An 18,863-nucleotide genomic window follows, 5' to 3' on the forward strand; every position below is an offset into this window, starting at 1 on the left:
TAATGGAGATTTTGAATCTCTGCGTACACTTTTGGACACTGGACACTTGTGGATTGTGTGAGGCCCACTGATATCTGAGCGCTATGTGACACGCTCGATGGCACAGCTGCCTGTGACCAAAGTGACGAGAGGATAATGGAGATTTTGAATCTCTGCGTAAACTTTTGGACACTGGACACTTGTAGATTGTGTGAGGCCCACTGATATCTGAGCGCTAAGTGACACGCTCGATGGCACAGCTGTGACAAAAGTGACTAGAGGATAAGGGAGATTGGATTGCTTTTAAAAAAGCAGTTTGCGGAGCAGTGGGTAAACAGCAATGCCAGCGTGTCAGGAAGCCTTAGAAGGCAGCCCAACAACCAACACCACTGATACACCACAATATAGCCTCCCCTTGCACTGCACACACAGTGACTTGTGTGTTGTGCAGGCCAAATCGCTAGCAGCAGAAGCAGTTCTTTTGTCTTCTTCCCTGCCTAACGCTATCCCTATAGAATCAGCAGCAACCTCTCCCTATACTAAGATCGGCAGAAGTAAGATGGCGGTCGGCGTGCACGCCCTTTTATACCCCCTGTGACGCCCACCAAAGCAAGCCAATCACTTGCATGCCCTTCTGAAAGATGGTGGTGACCCGTGCCTAGGTCATCACGTTGCCCACAGTGTCCGTGGATCCTGATTGGCTGAAAAAGAGCGCAAAACAAACTTTTGAAACGCGACTTTGGCGCGTAAGTCGCCGACCTCGTGGCCGACCTCATCCTAGGGTCGGGTTTCGTTTCATGAAACCCGACTTTGCCAAAAGTCGGCGACTTTTGAATTTTTTCGACCCTTTTCGCTCAACTCTAGTGACCACGCTCATCCCAGAGCTCAGTGCTAGAACTGGACACCAGAGTCTGTGGCTGCAGAGCACTACAGTCTCATCAGCTAAATCCGGAGGACAGATTGCAGGTCTTCTGGCCCCTATCACACACCTGAAGGCACAGCAGCAGGATAGAGCCCGGAGATGCCACGAGGAGCGACTCCTGTGAAAAGCTCAAGCTGCCTGTCACGCGAGTAACGTTTTCTAAAAGACAGTGAGAGGAACAGAGGACTGAGCTGAGCTTTAGGCAGCAAGGACCTCAAATAGAGCAGCGCAGTAAGGAGGCCTCCAAGCCACCTGGCTGAGTGGATCCTAAGTTGCTTCGGGCTGCCTGGACCTTCATTGACACCTGTAACCAGTGCTCCCATCGGCACCTCTATAAATTTAGTAAAGGTAAAGGAAATACAACCCTGATGTGTCCTCAGATTTGTTTGCTATACCATCTGCCCTGCACTACAACCACCATCATCTCATCACTTACACATACAATTACCCTGGGGCCTAGCTCTACCTGTGGAGAGCTGTAACAACTCTACTGCATCACCATCAGCCCCATCGGACTCTGAAGCCGGGTCGGCTAACACCTTATTTGCCGAATACCACAGGTAGCATCATGAACTAATTTCCTTTTAAATCATCCACTATAAACTTTATTGAACATTTTCATTGGATGCCCAGGGCCACGGACCAGATCACCGCTATCGTGACACTTCCCCTTTAAGAACTGCCTGGTACCGAGTTCCCCACGGCCCTGGTGGGCGCTCCATAAGCTCAGTTCTGGACTGATATCTCTGTAGTAAGCTGGGTTCTGGTCTGATATCACTGTAGCAAGCTCGGTTCTGCTCCCTTATCTCTGTAGTAAGCTCGGTTCTTCCCCCATATCTCTATAGTAAGCTTGGTTCTGCTCCAATATCTCGGTAATAAGCTCGGGTCTGCTTCCATATGTCTGTAGTAAGCTCGGTTCTGCTCCCACATCTCTGCAGTAAGTCGGTTCTGCTCCCATAGCTCTGTAGTAAGCTCGGCTCTGCTCCCATAGCTCTGTAGTAAGCTTGTTTCTGCTCCCACAGATCCTTAGTAAGGTTTGTTATGTTCCCATATCACTCTAGTAAGCTTGGTTCTGCTCCCATATCTCTCTAGTAAGCTCGGTTCTGCTTCCATATCTCTGTAGTAAGCTCAGTTCTGCTTCCATAGCTCTTTTGTAAACTTGGTTCTGTTCTCATAGCTCTGTAGTAATCTCGGTTCTGCTTCCATAGCTCTGTTGCAAGCTTGGTTCTGCACCCTTATTTTTGTAGTAAGCTTGATTCTGCTCCCATAGAGCTGTAGTAAGCTTGGTGCTGTTCCCATATCACTCTAGTAAGCTCGGTTCTGCTCCCATATCTCTCTAGTAAGCTCTGTTCTGCGCCCATAGCTCTGTAGTAAGCTCAGTCCCACTCCTATATCTCTGTAGTAAGCTCGGTTCTGCTCCCATAGCTCTGTAGTAAGTTCGGTACTGCTCCCATAGCTCTGTAGTAAGCTCGGTTCTGCTCCCATATCCCTCTATTAAGCTTGATCCTGCTCCCATAGCTCTGTAATAAGCTCAGTTCTGCTCCTGTGGCGCCCCTGAGGCTCAGTCGCCACAGAGGTACTGCACCTTCTCCTTAGGTGTGGTGCCCCACCATCCAGGTAAGTTGGAGGCTCTTGACCACGCTCCAACACTCGCACCCCACACAATAGAGTAGTTCACCACAACCACATTGCGGCTCTTTGCTTAGAGAGAGGCAGAGCACCTTTGGTGGTTCCCTGCTTGGAACACTAGACGTGCTGGGAAGTGGGTGGAGTTCAGAATATATATATGAGTGGGATGGTTTAGAATGACAAATCAGTCTGACAGGAGGTCAGTGAGGAAGGAAGCCACTCGAGAGGAGTGGGGATCCCTGGAAGAAGGGATGGAAGAAGAAGTGCTGCAGCTTCCTCAGTGACCTGAGCCAGCTGGCACGGGAAAGGAAAGGAAAGGAAAGAAGGAGAAGGACGTTGACCTGAAGCCTGAGCTTCCATAGAAGGGAAAGGACAAGCACGGAATGTAGGAGTAAAAGGGAACACAGAGGACGTGGGTTAGAGGAAGAATCCTGCCTAGAAGTTCTAAGTGCAAGGCCGGGGCCAGGTCCCCGAGGTTGTACGAACGCTAATGGTTCTGCAGCAGACACTGGTGGAGTAGTGGGCTGTAAATGCACTACTCCCATCTACGACTTGAGGGCACAACAGCAATAAGGATAGAGAGCCGGGACTTAGGAGTAGAGAGTCCCCGAAGCAGGCTACAGCTGTGTGCCATGCAAGTAGAGTTCTTGGGAACATCTGTCAGGAGGAACTCCAGTGTAACAGGGTAGTGGAGATCTTCACAATTAAAGGTGCTATAGAGGAGACGTTCAGGAAAGGCACATAAGTTGGCAGAGTGTGGAAGGGAGCTTTCCATCTTGCCTGGAGGTTGACCGAGTCCCTGACCCGGAGAACACGGCACAGAAGCGGGCACTACAGACTGTGAGTAAAGCTTTGGAACTACATGCCCTGGTGTCCTCTATTCCTTCCTGCGTCCATCTGCCTGACACTGCTACATCCCCTGCGCCAGACACTACATCACCTAAGTGTCTCCACATCTATACTGCTCTGGGACAACAGCGCTGCCTGTGGAGGGCTATACCATCATTGCTGCACCACACCATCTGTCCTGGAGGATCTGCATGTAGCGTCGGCTTAACGCCTCCCTTGCCGAACACCACAGGTGGCGTCACAAACTATTCATCTAACTACATTTCATTATTCACAACTTCTAATTTCTTGGGCGCCCAGGGCCACGGTCCAGGTTACCGCTGCTGTGACACGTCCCACTGACACCGGCCCGGTACCGAGTACCCCACAGCCCTGGGAGGGCAACCCAACTTGGCGTCACCAACAGGATGACGAGACCCGATGCCATCGGGTTCTGTGCGGCCGGGATTTGTTGGACTTAAATCTTGTGACAATGTGCAGAAGACCCAGTTTGATAGACTGTGAAATGAACATTAAAAAAGGCCGTTGGCGTGGAGAAGAAGGGGGTGAAGAGATGGGAGGTCCTAGGAAAAGACCGCGAAGAGTCTTGGGCCTCCCCTGCCTGAATTACTATGTAACAGCAACATGGCCCCCCCCTGAGGGGTTCGTATACTGGCTTGGTATGGAGGAGCTGGAAGAAGACACTGCACCCAGAAGGAGGGGCAGAAGCCAGTGGCAAGAAAGGGGCCGAGAGAGGAGGGAGAAGAACGCCAGAACGCCATGATGAAAAGAGAAGAGAAGACAGAAAAACGGGGGGAGGAGAAGTCACTCACCCCCAGGCCGCCCCTGCGAAGGCTGCGACCGCTGATACATCCTCTGCAGCGGCTGCCACCACCTTACAACCGATATTGCCATTCAGTGAGTCCCGTCCAGAGGAGATATATGAGGGCTCTGGAGCAGAACGGAGGGCATTGACCGCGTCTCCGTCTGGGCCGGGCGCTGTTGCACCAGCCTCCACCGATGACCCCGGCCGAGGCCGACCTTGCCCCTGCCCGGATTCAACTGCGGCCCATCCCATCATCAACTCTGAGAGTTGCGGCTGCCACTGTCCACTACCCGGTGCCGGGACCGGAACCTCGCCTGGAGGCACAAGGTACGATCACCGCCCCCGACCTGACCTTAGTCTTGGGAATGGAACCCACAGATAGGAATGGCCCAATTGACCTCCGCCGGCAGCCTCAGGCTGCAGTGCTGCCAGCCGAGGTCCCGATGGACACCAAAGAGTCTGACCCCGAGGAACCAGTGACAACGCCGGCTGAGTCTCCAACGGCAGCAGAAGAGCCATCGGAGGTGGCGGATATGCCGTCCCCGCAGGCAGTAGACATTTCTATGGCCCTTTCAATTACCCCGACCAGTCCCTATCTCTCCCTGTAGGAGGCAGAGTATATGCGACTATCAAGTAACCAGCAGGATGAAGACACCCAAAGTATTTCATCTGGTAGCAGTACCCCAGCAACAGCTTCCAGAACCCCAGGAGGGGACCAGCACTAAAATTTGCACTAACTCTCGTGACCCAGGAGGGTTTATTTGCACCGTTGTGCCTCTTGTTTTATTTTTGACCATCATGGTTAGCTTTTGCTTTCCCAGTGTTGCCCTGTGTTGTTGGCAGCCTTCATATTGAACTAGCGATCATGAACTTGGAGTGATCCAAAAACTTTTATTTGTAAATAGTTGCACCTCTTTAGGTGCCCTCTCTTGGTTTTACATATGGACACATTGCGAAGATTAAGTCTACCTCATTGGAGCATGACTCCAATCAAAGGGCACTGCAAGAGATCCCGGCTGGGAGCGTTGTCCAGCACTTACAAGAATTATTGTTGAAAGTTTTAACGTGAAGTATTTCATAATGTGTCTTATGATAGCTTTTATATAGAATTAGGAATGTTTTGATACAGAGATGAGAGATTTGAATAAAGAATTGAAAAAGTATATGATGAACCAGGCATCACGGTTGTCACTTGAGAGAAGGTAGAAAATGTGCACTAGAGAGAGAAAAGAAATGTGTACTAGAGATGGAAAGATGAAGAATACTGAAGTGATAGTGAGTAACAGATAATAGCACTTTGAATTAAGTATGGTATGGAAAAATTGCACTTTTTGACTTAGAATTTTAGGTAGTTAATCAATAACTGTTTGCAACGTTCAAGAGCGAGTGCCTCTCATATTGGAAAGTTTAGTATAAGAAAAGTTTATTCAGCATTGCAAAAATTTGTATGTTCCTGTGCTGTCAACTTTGCTTACCTTGAAGCCCGCGGATGTGCTGTGTTTAACGGGGGGGTATGTGGTGCCCCTGAAGCTCAGTCGCCACAGAGGTACTGCACCTTCTACTAAGGACCATCCAGGTAAGTTGGAGGCTCCTGACCACACTCCAACACTCGCACCCCACACAATAGAGTAGTTCAGCACAACCACATTGCGGCTCTTTGCTTAGAGAGAGGCAGAGCACCTTTGGTGGTTTCCTGCTTGGAACACTAGACATGCTGGGAGGTGGGTGTAGTTCAGAATATATATATGAGTGGGATGGTTTAGGATGACAAGTCAGTCTGACAGGAGGTCAGTGAGGAAGGAAGCCACTCGGGAGGAGTGGGGATCCCTGGAAGAAGGGATGGAAGAAGTGCTGCAGCTGCCTCAGTGACCTGAGCCAGCTGGCACGGGAAAGGAAAGAAAAGAAGGAGAAGGACGTTGACCTGAAGCCTGAGCTTCCATAGAAGGGAAAGGACAAGCACGGAACGTAGGAGTAAAAGGGAACACAGAGGACGTGGGTTAGAGGAAGAACCCTGCCTAGAAGTTCTAAGCGAAAGGCCGGCTCCCGGTCCCCGAGGTTGTACGAACGCTAATGGTTCTGCAGCAGACACCAGTGGAGTAGTGGGCTGTAAATGCACTACTTCCATCTAAGACTTGAGGGTGTGGCGCCCCTGAGGCTTCAGTCGCCATAGAGGTACTGCACCTTCTCCTAAGGTGTAGTGCCCCACCATCCAGGTAAGGTGGGAACGCCTGACCACGCTCCACACCTGCATTCCACACACAGGATAGTTCAGTGGGGCCACCTAACAGCTTCAGGCTGGGGGTTAGCAGAGCACCCCTCATGGAACCCTGCTTCGTAACACGAGATGTGCTGGGAGGCGGGTGGAGTGAGATGATATAAAAGAGTGGGAAGAGTGAGAGTTATGGAGGAGTTGGTTGGTTAGTTGGAGAGAGAAGAGAGAAGATGGGTGTCTGAAGGACATGCTGCAGCAGGTCCCAGTGATCTGGGCTGCTGGCACGAGAAAGACAGAAAAAGAGATTGATAAGATTGATAACCTAACCTTCCATAAGAGAGATAGAACAGATCGGAATGAAGGAGAATAGAAGGACGGTGGGAAGCCGGTTGAAGAAAGATAGAGAACCCTTCCAGTCCAGAGAGTACAAAGGCCGGGTTCGGTCCCCAAGGTTGATTGGATCTTTATGTCTGGCAACAGACACCGGAGGAGTAGTGATCCGCTAACGCCTTGCTCCCATCATAGACTTGGGACACAACAGCAACTGAATAGAGAGCCGGGACGCAGTGAGGAGTCCCCGAAGCAGGCTACAGCTGTCTGTCATACAAGTAAAGACTAGGAACACCTAGAGAGAGGCATTCCAGGGTAACCAAGTGCTGGAGTGCTTCGCACCTAAAGGCGCATTGGACGAGTCGTTCAGTAAGGTACATGTTGGCGGAGTGTGGAAGGGAGAATCCTATCCTGCCTGGAGGTTGGCTGGAGCCCTGACCTGGAGAACACAGTACGGAGGCAGGCAGTGGAGTGAACTGCAAACAGTGATTAAAGCTTTGGAACCGCATACTCGGGTGTCCTCCAATTATTCCCGCACCACTACACCTGGGTACCAGCTTCCATACCATTCTGCGCCTCTCCTCATCCATTGCACCTACACTGCCCTGGGACTACAGCTCCACCTGTGGGGAGCTACACCATCTTTGCTGCACCACACCATCAGTCCCGGCGGATCTGCATGCAGTGTTGGCTCAACATCTTACTTGCCAAACACCACGGGTGGCGTCACGAACTATTCTAATAAACTTTAACACCATTAACATCACCGCCATTGATATTGGGCGCCCAGGGCCACGGACCGGGTCACCACTGCTGTGACACATTCCCACCTTGACACCGGCCCGGTACCGAGTACCCCGCTGCCCTGGGTGTGCGAGGCGACCCAATTTTGGCGTCACGAACAGGATGACGAGACCCGATGCCATCGGGTTCTGTGTGCCTTGGATTTACAACTTTTGAAAATGTGCAGAAGACCAAATTAAATAGACTGTAAAATGGACATTAGAAATGGCCACTGGTGCGGAGAAGAAGGGCGTGAAGAGATGGGAAGTCCTAAGAAAAGACCGCAAAGAGTCTTGGGCCATCCCTGCCTGAATTACTATGTGACCGATGCATGGCCCACCCCCCCGAGGGGTTCGTATACTGGCTTGGTATGGAGGCGCTGGAAGAAGATGCCGCCCCCAGAAGGAGGGGCAGATGAAGCCTCTGGCGAGCAGAAGGGCGGAGCAAGGAGAATGCCAGAATGCCATCATGAAAGCAGATGAGAAGACAGAAGAACAGGGAGGGGAGAAGTCACTCGCCCCTAGGCCGCCTACGCGGAGGTTGCGACCGCTGATTCATCCTCAGCTGCGTCTGCCACCGCCTCACAACAGATATTGTCATTGGGGGAGCCCCGTCCGGAGGAGATACATGAAGGCTCTGGAACAGAATGGAGGACCGGGACCGTGTCTCTGCCTGGATCGGGCGCGGTGGCACCGGCCTCCACCGTCAACCTCAGCTGAGACCGGCCTGGTCCCGGCACGGATCCAACTGCGGCCTACTCCACCAGTCACTCCGGGAGTTGCGGCTGCTGCCATCTACCACCAGGAACCGGAGCCGGAACCGCGGCTGGAAACGCCAGGTATGATCGCTACCCCCGGTCTGACCCTGGTTTTGGGAGCGGAACCCACAGATAGGAACGGGCCCACTGACCTTCACCGACGATCCCCGGCTGCAGTGCCTATAGGGGAGATGATCAAGTTGTTCCTGGCTGGCGGCCTCGGGCTGCGGCACCATCTCCTGAACTTCCTATGGAACTGGAGGGACCCATATCCCCGCAGACAGTAGAAATATCCATGGCCCTTTCCCTGGGCCCCACCAGTCCCTATCCCTCTGTATGGGAGATTGAGTATATGCGGCTAGCAAGTAGCCAACGGGACGAAGATACCACCTCTGAGAACAGTTCCAGTTCAGCTACCAGAACCCCAGGAGGGGACCACAATTGAAATAATTTACTAAATCTTGTTACCCAGGAGGGTTTGTTGCACCAGTTGTGCCTTTGCCTTTTTGTTCATCATGTTGCCCAGTTTTGATTGGCAGCGTTGTTTTTGAAATGGAACTGTGGAGATCATAGACACTGATTAATCCAAAAACTTTTATTGTAAATAGTTGCACCTCTTTAGGTGCCCTTTCTTGGTTTTACATATAAAGACACTTTGCGAAGATAAATGTTTTTGCATGGACACTTTTCGAGGAATGATGTCTACCTCAAGGGACACAGCAAGAAAGCCCGGCTGGGAGCAATGTTCAGCACCTTTGTGTCACGCTGCTGCCACCGCAGCCTCCGCCAATACCTTCTCTTCTGCCGCAGTCTGCCCACTCTCTGGCGGCCTCCACACCGCGGTCCCGGCTGCCTCGGCCTTCTCCGCGCTCCTCCTTTCCCCGTCTCTCGTTCCCGGCGCCCGCTCCTGCCCGGTCTCCTGTGTCCCGTCAGGCGCGCGCCCCGGTCCAGCTTCCTGTTCCTCGGTGGGCGCGCGCGCACACTGTGGTCCGCAGCATGCACGCTCTCTACCCCTCCTGAGGCCACACGCTCTCCTCGCCTTGCGCTGGGAGGGGTCATGACCCGGAAGTCCCTGCCACGACTCCCTATATCAGGCCGCCTCTTCCTGCTGGCGGTGCCTGATTATCACTTGTGCCCTGCTAAGTGATTCTGGCCCTTGTCTCTGTGTGCACCCCCGTTGCCTCCCTGCCTGTAGCTTACCTGTCTTCTCCACTGTCCTCTCTCCTAGGATCTGGAAGTCTGAGCTTGTGCTCCGGTCTGTCCTGGTCCCCTGGCTGAGTTCTCCAGTTCGAGCCTGCTTCCCTCCGTCTCGCCTGTGTTCCTGACCTGTCCGCCATCTGTATTCCTGTTTCTGGGGAGGTCCACCGCCAGCATCTCTGGCCCCTTGCCAGCTCTCCTGTATTCTCTCTGGGTACCAGCTGCCGTGGTGATAGTTACCCGCGGGGCCTGCCCCAAACACTCCCTGTATAGGGGGTGGTCCACCTGGCCAGCTCGCCTGTAGGAGGTTCGTTGCCACGGTCCAGCGGGTCCACTCCAGGAGATCTACCTAAGTCTCAAATCACAGAATAATCAGGCCATGGATCCCGCTGGTACCCCGACCCAGAAGGAACTTTTGTTCCTCCGAGAAAATCAGGCGAGGATCATGTCATTCCTCAAATCTATGGAGTCCCGTCTTTCCTCTTTGCAAGCCTCCGATCCAGGGACTGCCTCTCAGATCTCCAGCCTCCAGCAGGAGCTTGCCCAGCAGCGCGACACCCAGGCCCACATTCTGAATTACATGGCCTCGGTGGATAAACCCCTACTAGCTCTCCAGACCGCTGCTGCTGCCCCTGTTCAGGCGGCAGTTCATTAGCCAATGCCAGCTGCATTTTGAGTTGACGCCCCTGCAGTATCCTACCGACCGGGCCAAGGTGGCCTTTGTGGTATCCCATTTGGAGGGTGAGACGCTGGCTTGGGTAAATCCCTTGTGGGAACGTGACGACCCGTTAGTCTCCCAGCTTGCGACCTTCTTAGAGACCTTTCGTAGAGTCTTCGATGAGCCCGGTCGCCTGGTCTCAGCCACCGAGTCCTTATTTAACCTCCGCCAGGGTGCTCTCTCTGTGGGGCAGTATGCCATCCAGTTCCGTACAGTGTCCTCCGAGCTTGGATGGAACAACGAGGCCCTAGTGGGGGCTTTTTGGCGCGGCTTGTCGGCTCGAATCAAAGACGAGTTGGCTGGGAGAGACACACCCACGTCTTTGGAGGACCTCATCTCTCTGGCAACGCGAATTGATCTGCGTTTCCAGGAGCGCTCCCGCGAAGCCGCCAGGGAGAGAAGGCCTTCTCGTTTTTCCCCTTCTCCACGCAGTCCTCCTCGCCCACGACCTACCACCGTGGCGTCAGCTTTGGAGCCCATGCAAGTGGACTGACTCAGACCAGCGGAGCTGCGTTGCCAGGAGAGACTTACACATGGTCTTTGTCTCTATTGTGGCAGCGCCTCCCATCTTCTGCGTTCCTGTCCAGTGAGGCCGGGAAACGCCTCAGCCTAGGACAGGTAAGAGAGGCCTCCCTAGGTGTCTGTGATACCTCTCTACCCTTGACCCTCTCTGTTTTGTTTGTCCTGGGATCCAAACATTTTTCTGAGGTGGCCTATATTGACTCAGGGGCTGCAGGGAACTTCATCCAACTCGAGGCGGTAAAAAGATTGCAGATACCTGTCAGGTCCTTGGATGTTCCCCAGCAGTTAGCTTCTGTCGACCGTGTTCCCCTGCGCGAGACCGTCACTTTGGTCACCGAAGAGGTGGAGTTACAGATCGGGGTCCTGCACCGTGAGAAGATAGCCTTCTTCGTGCTGCCGTCACTGTCCCACACCTTGCTTCTGGGTCTTCCATGGTTGAGGATACACAAACCCGTCTTGGATTGGCGCTCTGGAGACATTCTTCGTTGGGGTCGTTTCTGCCAGACTAAATGTCTTCTTCCGGTACAACCTCTCATGACTTCGCTACCTGCCTTGGGTCCAGCAGATCTGCCCCCGGCCTACTGGGCCTTTGCTGACGTCTTTGACAAAAAGGAGGCAGAGACTCTTCCACCGCACTGGCCATATGATTGCCCGATCGAGTTTGTTCCAGGTTCAACTCCGCCCCAGGGGCGAATCTATCCTTTGAGTCCGCTCGAATCCCAAGCCATGACTGAGTACGTTCAGGAGAATTTGGCCAGGGGCTTTATCCGGAAGTCATCTTCACCTGCCGGAGCAGGTTTCTTTTTTGTCAAGAAGAAGGATGGGTCCCTTTGCCCGTGTATCGACTATCGGGGTCTTAATGAAATCACTATCAAGAACAAATAACCCCCTACCTCTCATCCCCGAGTTATTCGACCGGCTGCGAGGGGCGCGAATCTTTACCAAACTGGATCTCCGTGGAGCCTACAATCTCATCCGTATTCGCTCTGGAGATAAATGGAATACTGCTTTTAACACCAGGGATGGGCACTACGAGTATCTCGTCATGCCATTCGGTTTGTGCAACGCCCCCGCAGTCTTTCAGGAATTTGTAAATGACATTTTCCGAGACCTTCTGTACTCCTGTGTGGTCGTATATCTGGATGATATCCTCGTCTTCTCTCCCGATCTGCCCGCCCACAGGAGAGATGTCCGTCGAGTACTGTTACGCCTAAGGGAGAATCGCCTATATGCTAAGCTGGAGAAATGCGCCTTTGAACAGTCCACCCTTCCATTCCTAGGATACGTCATCTCCGACTCAGGCTTATGCATGGACCCGGAGAAAGTATCTGCCGTGCTTAACTGGCCGCGTCCCCATGGGGTAAAAGCCATTCAGCGATTTCTTGGCTTCGCAAATTACTACCGGCAGTTCATTCCTCATTTTTCCTCTTTGACTGGTCCTATCTCCTCTTTGATCCGTAAGGGAGCTAACCCGCACGCCTGGTCCCCTGAAGCCGAGAATGCCTTCTTGTCTCTGAAACACGCATTCGCCACGGCACCCGTGCTCCATCGCCCAGAAGCCAATAAACCTTTCATCCTCGAGGTGGATGCTTCCGCAACTGGGGCCGGAGCAGTTCTGTCTCAAAAATCTCCCTCTGGTAGACTTGTTACGTGCGGTTTCTTTTCCAAGTCCTTCTCCACTTCGGAGCGAAACTATTCCATCGGAGACCGGGAACTGCTTGCCATCAAATTAGCTCTGGAGGAATGGAGGTACTTATTAGAGGGAGCCCTACATCCATTTACAATCTACACGGACCATAAAAATCTGGCTTACCTTCAATCGGCACAGACTCAATCCTCGGCAGGCCAGGTGGTCTCTGTTCTTCGGCCGATTCGATTTTGATCTGCACTTTCGTCCCAGCAACAAGAACCTCAAGGCTGACGCTTTGTCCAGGTCCTTCCTTTCTGCAGATTTGGAGGAGGAACCCACACATATCTTGATCCCTCCAGGCTCATCACGGTGGCACCTCTCTCTCTCGTCTCGCCGCCACGTGGTAAGACTTTCGTGGCAGAGAAGGACCGAAGACAGATCCTACACTGGGGGCATGCTTCCAAACTTGCTGGTCATGTCGGCCTTAAAAAAACACTTGTCCTTGTCTCCCGCTACTACTGGTGGCCGACTCTTCCCCTGGATGTCTGAGATTTTGTCGCTTCCTGTCCGTCCTGTGCTAAAACCATGGTGCCTAGGCAGTTGCCTTCCGGTCTTCTGCATCCGCTTCCAGTTCCATTGTCCCCTTGGCAACACATTGCCATGGATTTCATTACCGATCTACCCAGGTCTGCAGATTGTACCGTCGTACTTGTGGTGGTAGGCAGATTCTCTAAGATGGCACATTTCATCTCTCTCCCCGGGTTACCTTCAGCACGAGACTTGGCAAAAGTTTTCGTTCACCACATCTTCCGTCTCCATGGACTACCCCAACATATTGTTTTTGACAGAGGAGTCCAATTTACCTCTCGATTTTGGAGAGCCCTATGCAAGTCGATGGATGTCACACTTGACTTCTCCTCATCTTACCATCCACAGTCCAATGGTCAAGCGGAGCCGACTAACCAGAATTTGGTGAACTATCTCCGGCACTTTTCTAATGCCCACCAGGACGACTGGTCAGACTTACTCCCGTGGGCAGAGTTCACCTATAATAACCACGTCAGCGAGTCTTCTGGCAAATCTCCTTTTTTTGTTGTCTACGGGCAGCATCCGGGTGTACCTCTACCGGTTCCCTCTGCCTCGGGTGTACTGGCGACTGATCTGTCCAGGGATTTCTCCAGGATCTGGCAGGAGACAAAGGCCGCTCTCGAGTTAGCACGCGACAAGGTAAAGAGACACGCAGACAAAAGGCGCCTGGATTCCCTGCCATATCACCCTGGTGATAAAGTTTGGCTGTCCTCCAAGTTCATTCGTCTCAAGATCCCTTCACATAAACTGGGTCCCTGCTATATTGGACCCTTTGAGGTATTGGCTCGTATTAACGACGTCTCCTACAAACTGCGACTTCCCGCCTCACTCCGCATCCCCAGTGCTTTTCATGTCTCCCTTCTAAAACCGGTCATCCTCAATCGCTTCCAAACCTCTGCCACTCAGTCGCCGCCGCCTGTCTCCTCTGACAATGAGTTTGAGGTTAAAGACATTTTGACCATGAAGAAGCGAAGGGGGAGGACCTTTTTTCTGGTCGATTGGAAGGGCTTTGGTCCTGAGGAGAGGTCCTGGGAGCCTCGGGAGAATATTCGGGCTCCTCGAATTTTGGCTAAGTTTTTTCCACTCTGCGGAGGGGGGCGCGTAGGGAGGGGGGGTACTGTCACGCTGCTGCCGCCGCAGCCCCCACCGATACCTTCTCTTCTGCCGGCAGTCTGCCCACTATCTGGCGTCCTCCACGCCGTGGTCCCGGCTGCCTCGGCCTTCTCCGCGCTCCTCCTTTCCCCGTCTCTTGTTCCCGGCACTCGCTCCTGCCTCGTCTCCTGTGTCCCGTCGGGCGCGCGCCCCGGTTCAGCTTCCTGTTCCTCGGCGGGCGTGCGCGCACACACTGTGGTCAGGAGCACGCGTGCTCTCTACCCCTCCTGAGGCTACGCGCTCTCCTCACCTTGCGCTGGGAGGGGTCATGACCCGGAAGTCCCTGCCATGACTCCCTATATCAGGCGGCCTCTTCCTGCTGGCGGTGATTCTGGCCCTTGTCTCTGTATGCACCCCCGTTGCCTCCCTGCCTGTAGCTTACCCGTCTTCTCCACTGTCCTCTCTCCTAGGATCTGGAAGTCTGAGCTCGTGCTCCGGTCTGTCCTGGTCCCCTGGCTGAGTTCTCCAGTTCGTGCCTGCTTCCCTCCGTATCGCCTGTGTTCCTGACCTGTCCGCCATCCGTATTCTTGTTTCTGGGGAGGTCCTCCGCCAGCATCTCTGGCCCCTTGCCAGCTCTCCTGTATTCTCTCTGGGTACCAGCTGCCGTGGTGATAGTTACCCGCGGGCCTGCCCCAAACACTCCCTGTATAGGGGGTGGTCCACCTGGCCAGCTCGCCCGTGGGAGATTCGTTGCCATCGTCCAGCGGGTCCACTCCAGGAGATCTACCTAAGTCTCACATCACACTTTGCAAGAATCTTTGATTGTTTTATGATAACCTATTTGATAATGTTGTGTCTTGTGGAAAGTAAATGTCTTTTATAGAATATTTGATACAGGGAATTAGAAAAGTTTTGAGATAGAATGTGAGAATTGAATAAAGACTGAAGAATTGAAAGTGACAGGTGACAGGCCAAGTACAGATAGTCAGTGTCTTGCATCCAGTAGAAAGAGAGAGAAAGAATAATTGCACTTTGAACTATGAATTGCACTTAAGTAAATTTTTGATACTAAGTTAGGAAGTTAAGCTGTTTGTAATGTTTAAGAAATGTGCCTCCTACTTTAGGAAGATTAGATAAGTATTGTTGAATAGCATTTAAAAATTTTTGTGTGTTCCTGTATTGTACCTTTTGTTGTCTTACAACCCGCGGACGTGCTGTGTTAAACGGGGGGGATGTGGCGCCCCTGAGGCTTCAGTCGCCACAGAGGTACTGCACCTTCTCTAAGGTGTAGTGCCCCACCATCCAGGTAAGGTGGGAACTCCTGACCTCCACACCTGCATTCCACACACAGGATAGTTCAATGGGGCCACCTAACAGCTTCAGGCTGGGGGTTAGCAGAGCACCCCTCGTGGAACCCTGCTTCATAACACGAGATGTGTTGGGAGGCGGGTGGAGTGAGATGATATAAAAGAGTGGGAAGAGTGAGAGTTAGGGAGGAGTTGGTTGGTTAGTTGGAGAGAGAAGAGAGAAGATGGGTGTCTGAAGGACGTGCTGCAACAGGTCCCAGTGATCTGGGCTGCTGGCACGAGAAAAACAGAGAAAGAGATTGATAACCTAACCTTCCATAAGACAGATAGAACAGATCGGAACGAAGGAGAATAGAAGGACAGTGGGAAGCTGGTTGAAGAAAGATAGAGAACCCTTCCAGTCCAGAGAGCGCAAAGGCCGGGGCCCGGTCCCCGAGGTTGATTGGATCTTTATGTCCGGCAACAGACACCGGAGGAGTAGTGATCCGCTAACACCTTGCTTCCATCATAGACTTGGGACACTGTTATGAATGAGTCACCGTAGGAGGCAAAAATAGAAATGCTAGCTAAGTCCAGAAAACCAGAGAAGTTGGCAGCTATCGGATTGCAGACCCCTGAACCTATCAACACAACTAGCAGTAGCCGTGGGGGGTTCCTACAATGCCCTAGACCCCACGATCACAGCCGGAGGACTATAAAGCCTAAAGACAGAAAGGGAAATCTAAACTGCCCCAGAGCAGACCCCAAAGCATAAGGCAGCCCCCAACATATAATGACGGTGAAGCAAGAAGAAAGAACACTAAGGCTGTGTGCACACGATGCATTTTTTTAAGCGTTTCTGCAGCGTTTGAGCCGGCTCAGATGCTGCAGAAACGCTTAAAAGATGCATCAAATTAATTAGCATGCATTTTTGGCTTTTTGTGCCAATGCATGCGTTTTTAACCGCTCAGGAATCGCTTAGCGGCTAAAAACGCAGCATGCTCATTAATTTCCGCATTGCTGAGCGTTTTTAGCCATCCCCAATGATCCCAGAAATTGCGTGTCAAAAAAAGCGTCAAAAACGCGTCAAAATCGCGTCAAAAATCGCGCAAAAAACGCGCAATTTCTGGGAAGGGGATCCTTTTCCTGAGCATTTAAAAATGCTAGCGTGGGCACATAGCCTAACACAGACAGAAAGATAGACTGAGCAAAGACGGGGCCCAAGCTAACTAGATAGGAAAGGACAGGAAGGCTGCTGTCTGCAATCCGTGAAAAACCCTATGAAAATAAGAGCCAACAAACTGACAGTGAAAAAGGCCCTGAAGACGCTAGGCTTCAAAAAGCTATGTCAGTACTCAGGAATATTCTGAAGATAGAGCAACCGGCAAAAGGAGATTCAGCTCACCCCAGCAGGGAATGGCAGAATCCAGAAAAGCAAGGCAAACAAAAACAAACACAAATGCTAACAGGCAAAGCAGAAAACTTAGCTTTAGAGGAGCAGGAATCAGACTGGTCTCCTAGAAGTCCACAGAGAAATCACCCGCAGGGCAGAAGGGCGTCGGCAGCCTTATATCCAGTCTGTGACTCCACTCAGCCAGTCATCATCATCAGGCTCAGGTGCCTGATAATCAGACACATTACCTTCCTTTACCAGAATAGGGAGTTCACCAGACCTCAGTGACGAAGGGGAAAATGAACTCACAACAGGACACAACAGCAACTGAATAGAGAGCCGGGACGCAGTGAGGAGTCCCCGAAGCAGGCTACAGCTGTCTGTCATACAAGCAAAGACTAGGAACACCTAGAGAGAGGCATTCCAGGGTAACTAAGTACTGGAGTGCTTCGCACCTAAAGGCGCATTGGAGGAGTCATTCAGTAAGGTACGTGTTGGCGGAGTGTGGAAGGGAGAATCCTATCCTGCCTGGAGGTTGGCTGGAGCCCTGACCTGGAGAACACAGTACGGAGGCAGGCAGTGGAGTGAACTGCAAACAGTGAGTAAAGCTTTGGAACCACATACTCGGGTGTCCTCCAGTTATTCCCGCACCACTACACCTGGGTACCAGCCTCCATACCATTCTGCGCCTCTCCTCATCCATTGCACCTACACTGCCCTGGGACTACAGCTCCACCTGTGGGGAGCTACACCATCTTTGCTGCACCACACCATCAGTCCCAGCGGATCTGCATGCAGCGTTGGCTCAACATCTTACTTGCCAAACACCACGGGTGGCATCACGAACTATTCTAATAAACTTTAACACCACTAACATTACCGCCATTGATATTGGGCACCCAGGGCCACGGACCGGGTCACCGCTGATGTGACACATTCCCACCTTGACACTGGCCCGGTACCGAGTACCCCGCTGCCCTTGGTGTGCGAGGGCGACCAAAGGGCACAACAGCAATACAGATAGAGAGCCGGGACTTAGGAGTAGAGAGTCCACGAAGCAGGCTACAGCTGTCTGCCGTGCAAGTAGAGTTCTTGGGAACATCTGTCAGGAGGAACTCCAGTGTAACACGGTACTGGAGATCTTCACACTTAAAGGCGCTTTAGAGGAGACCTTCAGGAAAGGCATATAAGTTGGCGGAGTGTAGAAGGGAGCTTTCCATCTTGCCTGGAGGTTGACTGAGTCCCTGACCCGAAGGACACGGCACAGAAGCGGGCACTACAGACTGTGAGTAAAGCTTTGGAAGTACATGCCCTGGTGTCCTCCATTCCTTCCTGCGTCCGTCTGCCTGACACTGCTACATCCCCTGCGCCAGACAATACATCACCTAAGTGTCTCCACATCTACACCGCCCTGGGACAACAGCCCTGCCTGTGGAGGGCTATATCATCATTGCTGCACCACGCCATCTGTCCTGGAGGATCTGCATGCAGTGTTGGCTTAACACCTCCCTTGCCGAACACCACAGGTGGCGTCACGAACTATTCATCTAACTACATTTCACTATTCACATCTTCCTATTACTTGGGCGACCAGGGCCACGGTCTGGGTCACCACTGCTGTGACACGTCCCACTGACACCGGCCCGGTACCGAGTACCCCACGGCCCTGGGAGGGCGACCCACTCCCATATCTCTCTAGTAAGCTTGATTCTGCTCCCATAGCTCTGTAGTAGTCTCGGTTCTGCTCCTATAGCTTTGTATTAAGCTTGGTTCTGCTCCCTTATCTTTGTAGTAAGATCGGTTTTGCTCCCATATCTCAGTTCCCTTATCTACGTAGTAATAACATAGTGACATAGTTTTGAAGGCTGAAGGAAGAACTTATGTCCATCTAGTTCAGCCTATTTTTAGTGCAGCTGTTCTGCATTGTTGATCCTGGGGAAGGCAAAAAACCCACAGAGTAGAAGCCAATTTTCTCCATAGGGAAAAAATTCCTTCCCCTAAGCTGGGTCAATCATCTACCTATAATATTATGTTATTCATAACCTTGTATACTGTTACTCACAAGAAAAGCATCCATTCCTTTCTTAAATTCATTCAATGAGTTGGCCATCACCACTTCCTCAGGAAGAGAATTCCAGAGCCTCACTGCTCTTACCGTGAAGAACCCTCTT

This window comes from Dendrobates tinctorius, unplaced genomic scaffold, assembly GCF_039654945.1.
Source record: "Dendrobates tinctorius isolate UK_male_01 unplaced genomic scaffold, ASM3965494v1 ptg000043l, whole genome shotgun sequence".
Classification (NCBI taxonomy): domain Eukaryota; kingdom Metazoa; phylum Chordata; class Amphibia; order Anura; family Dendrobatidae; genus Dendrobates; species Dendrobates tinctorius.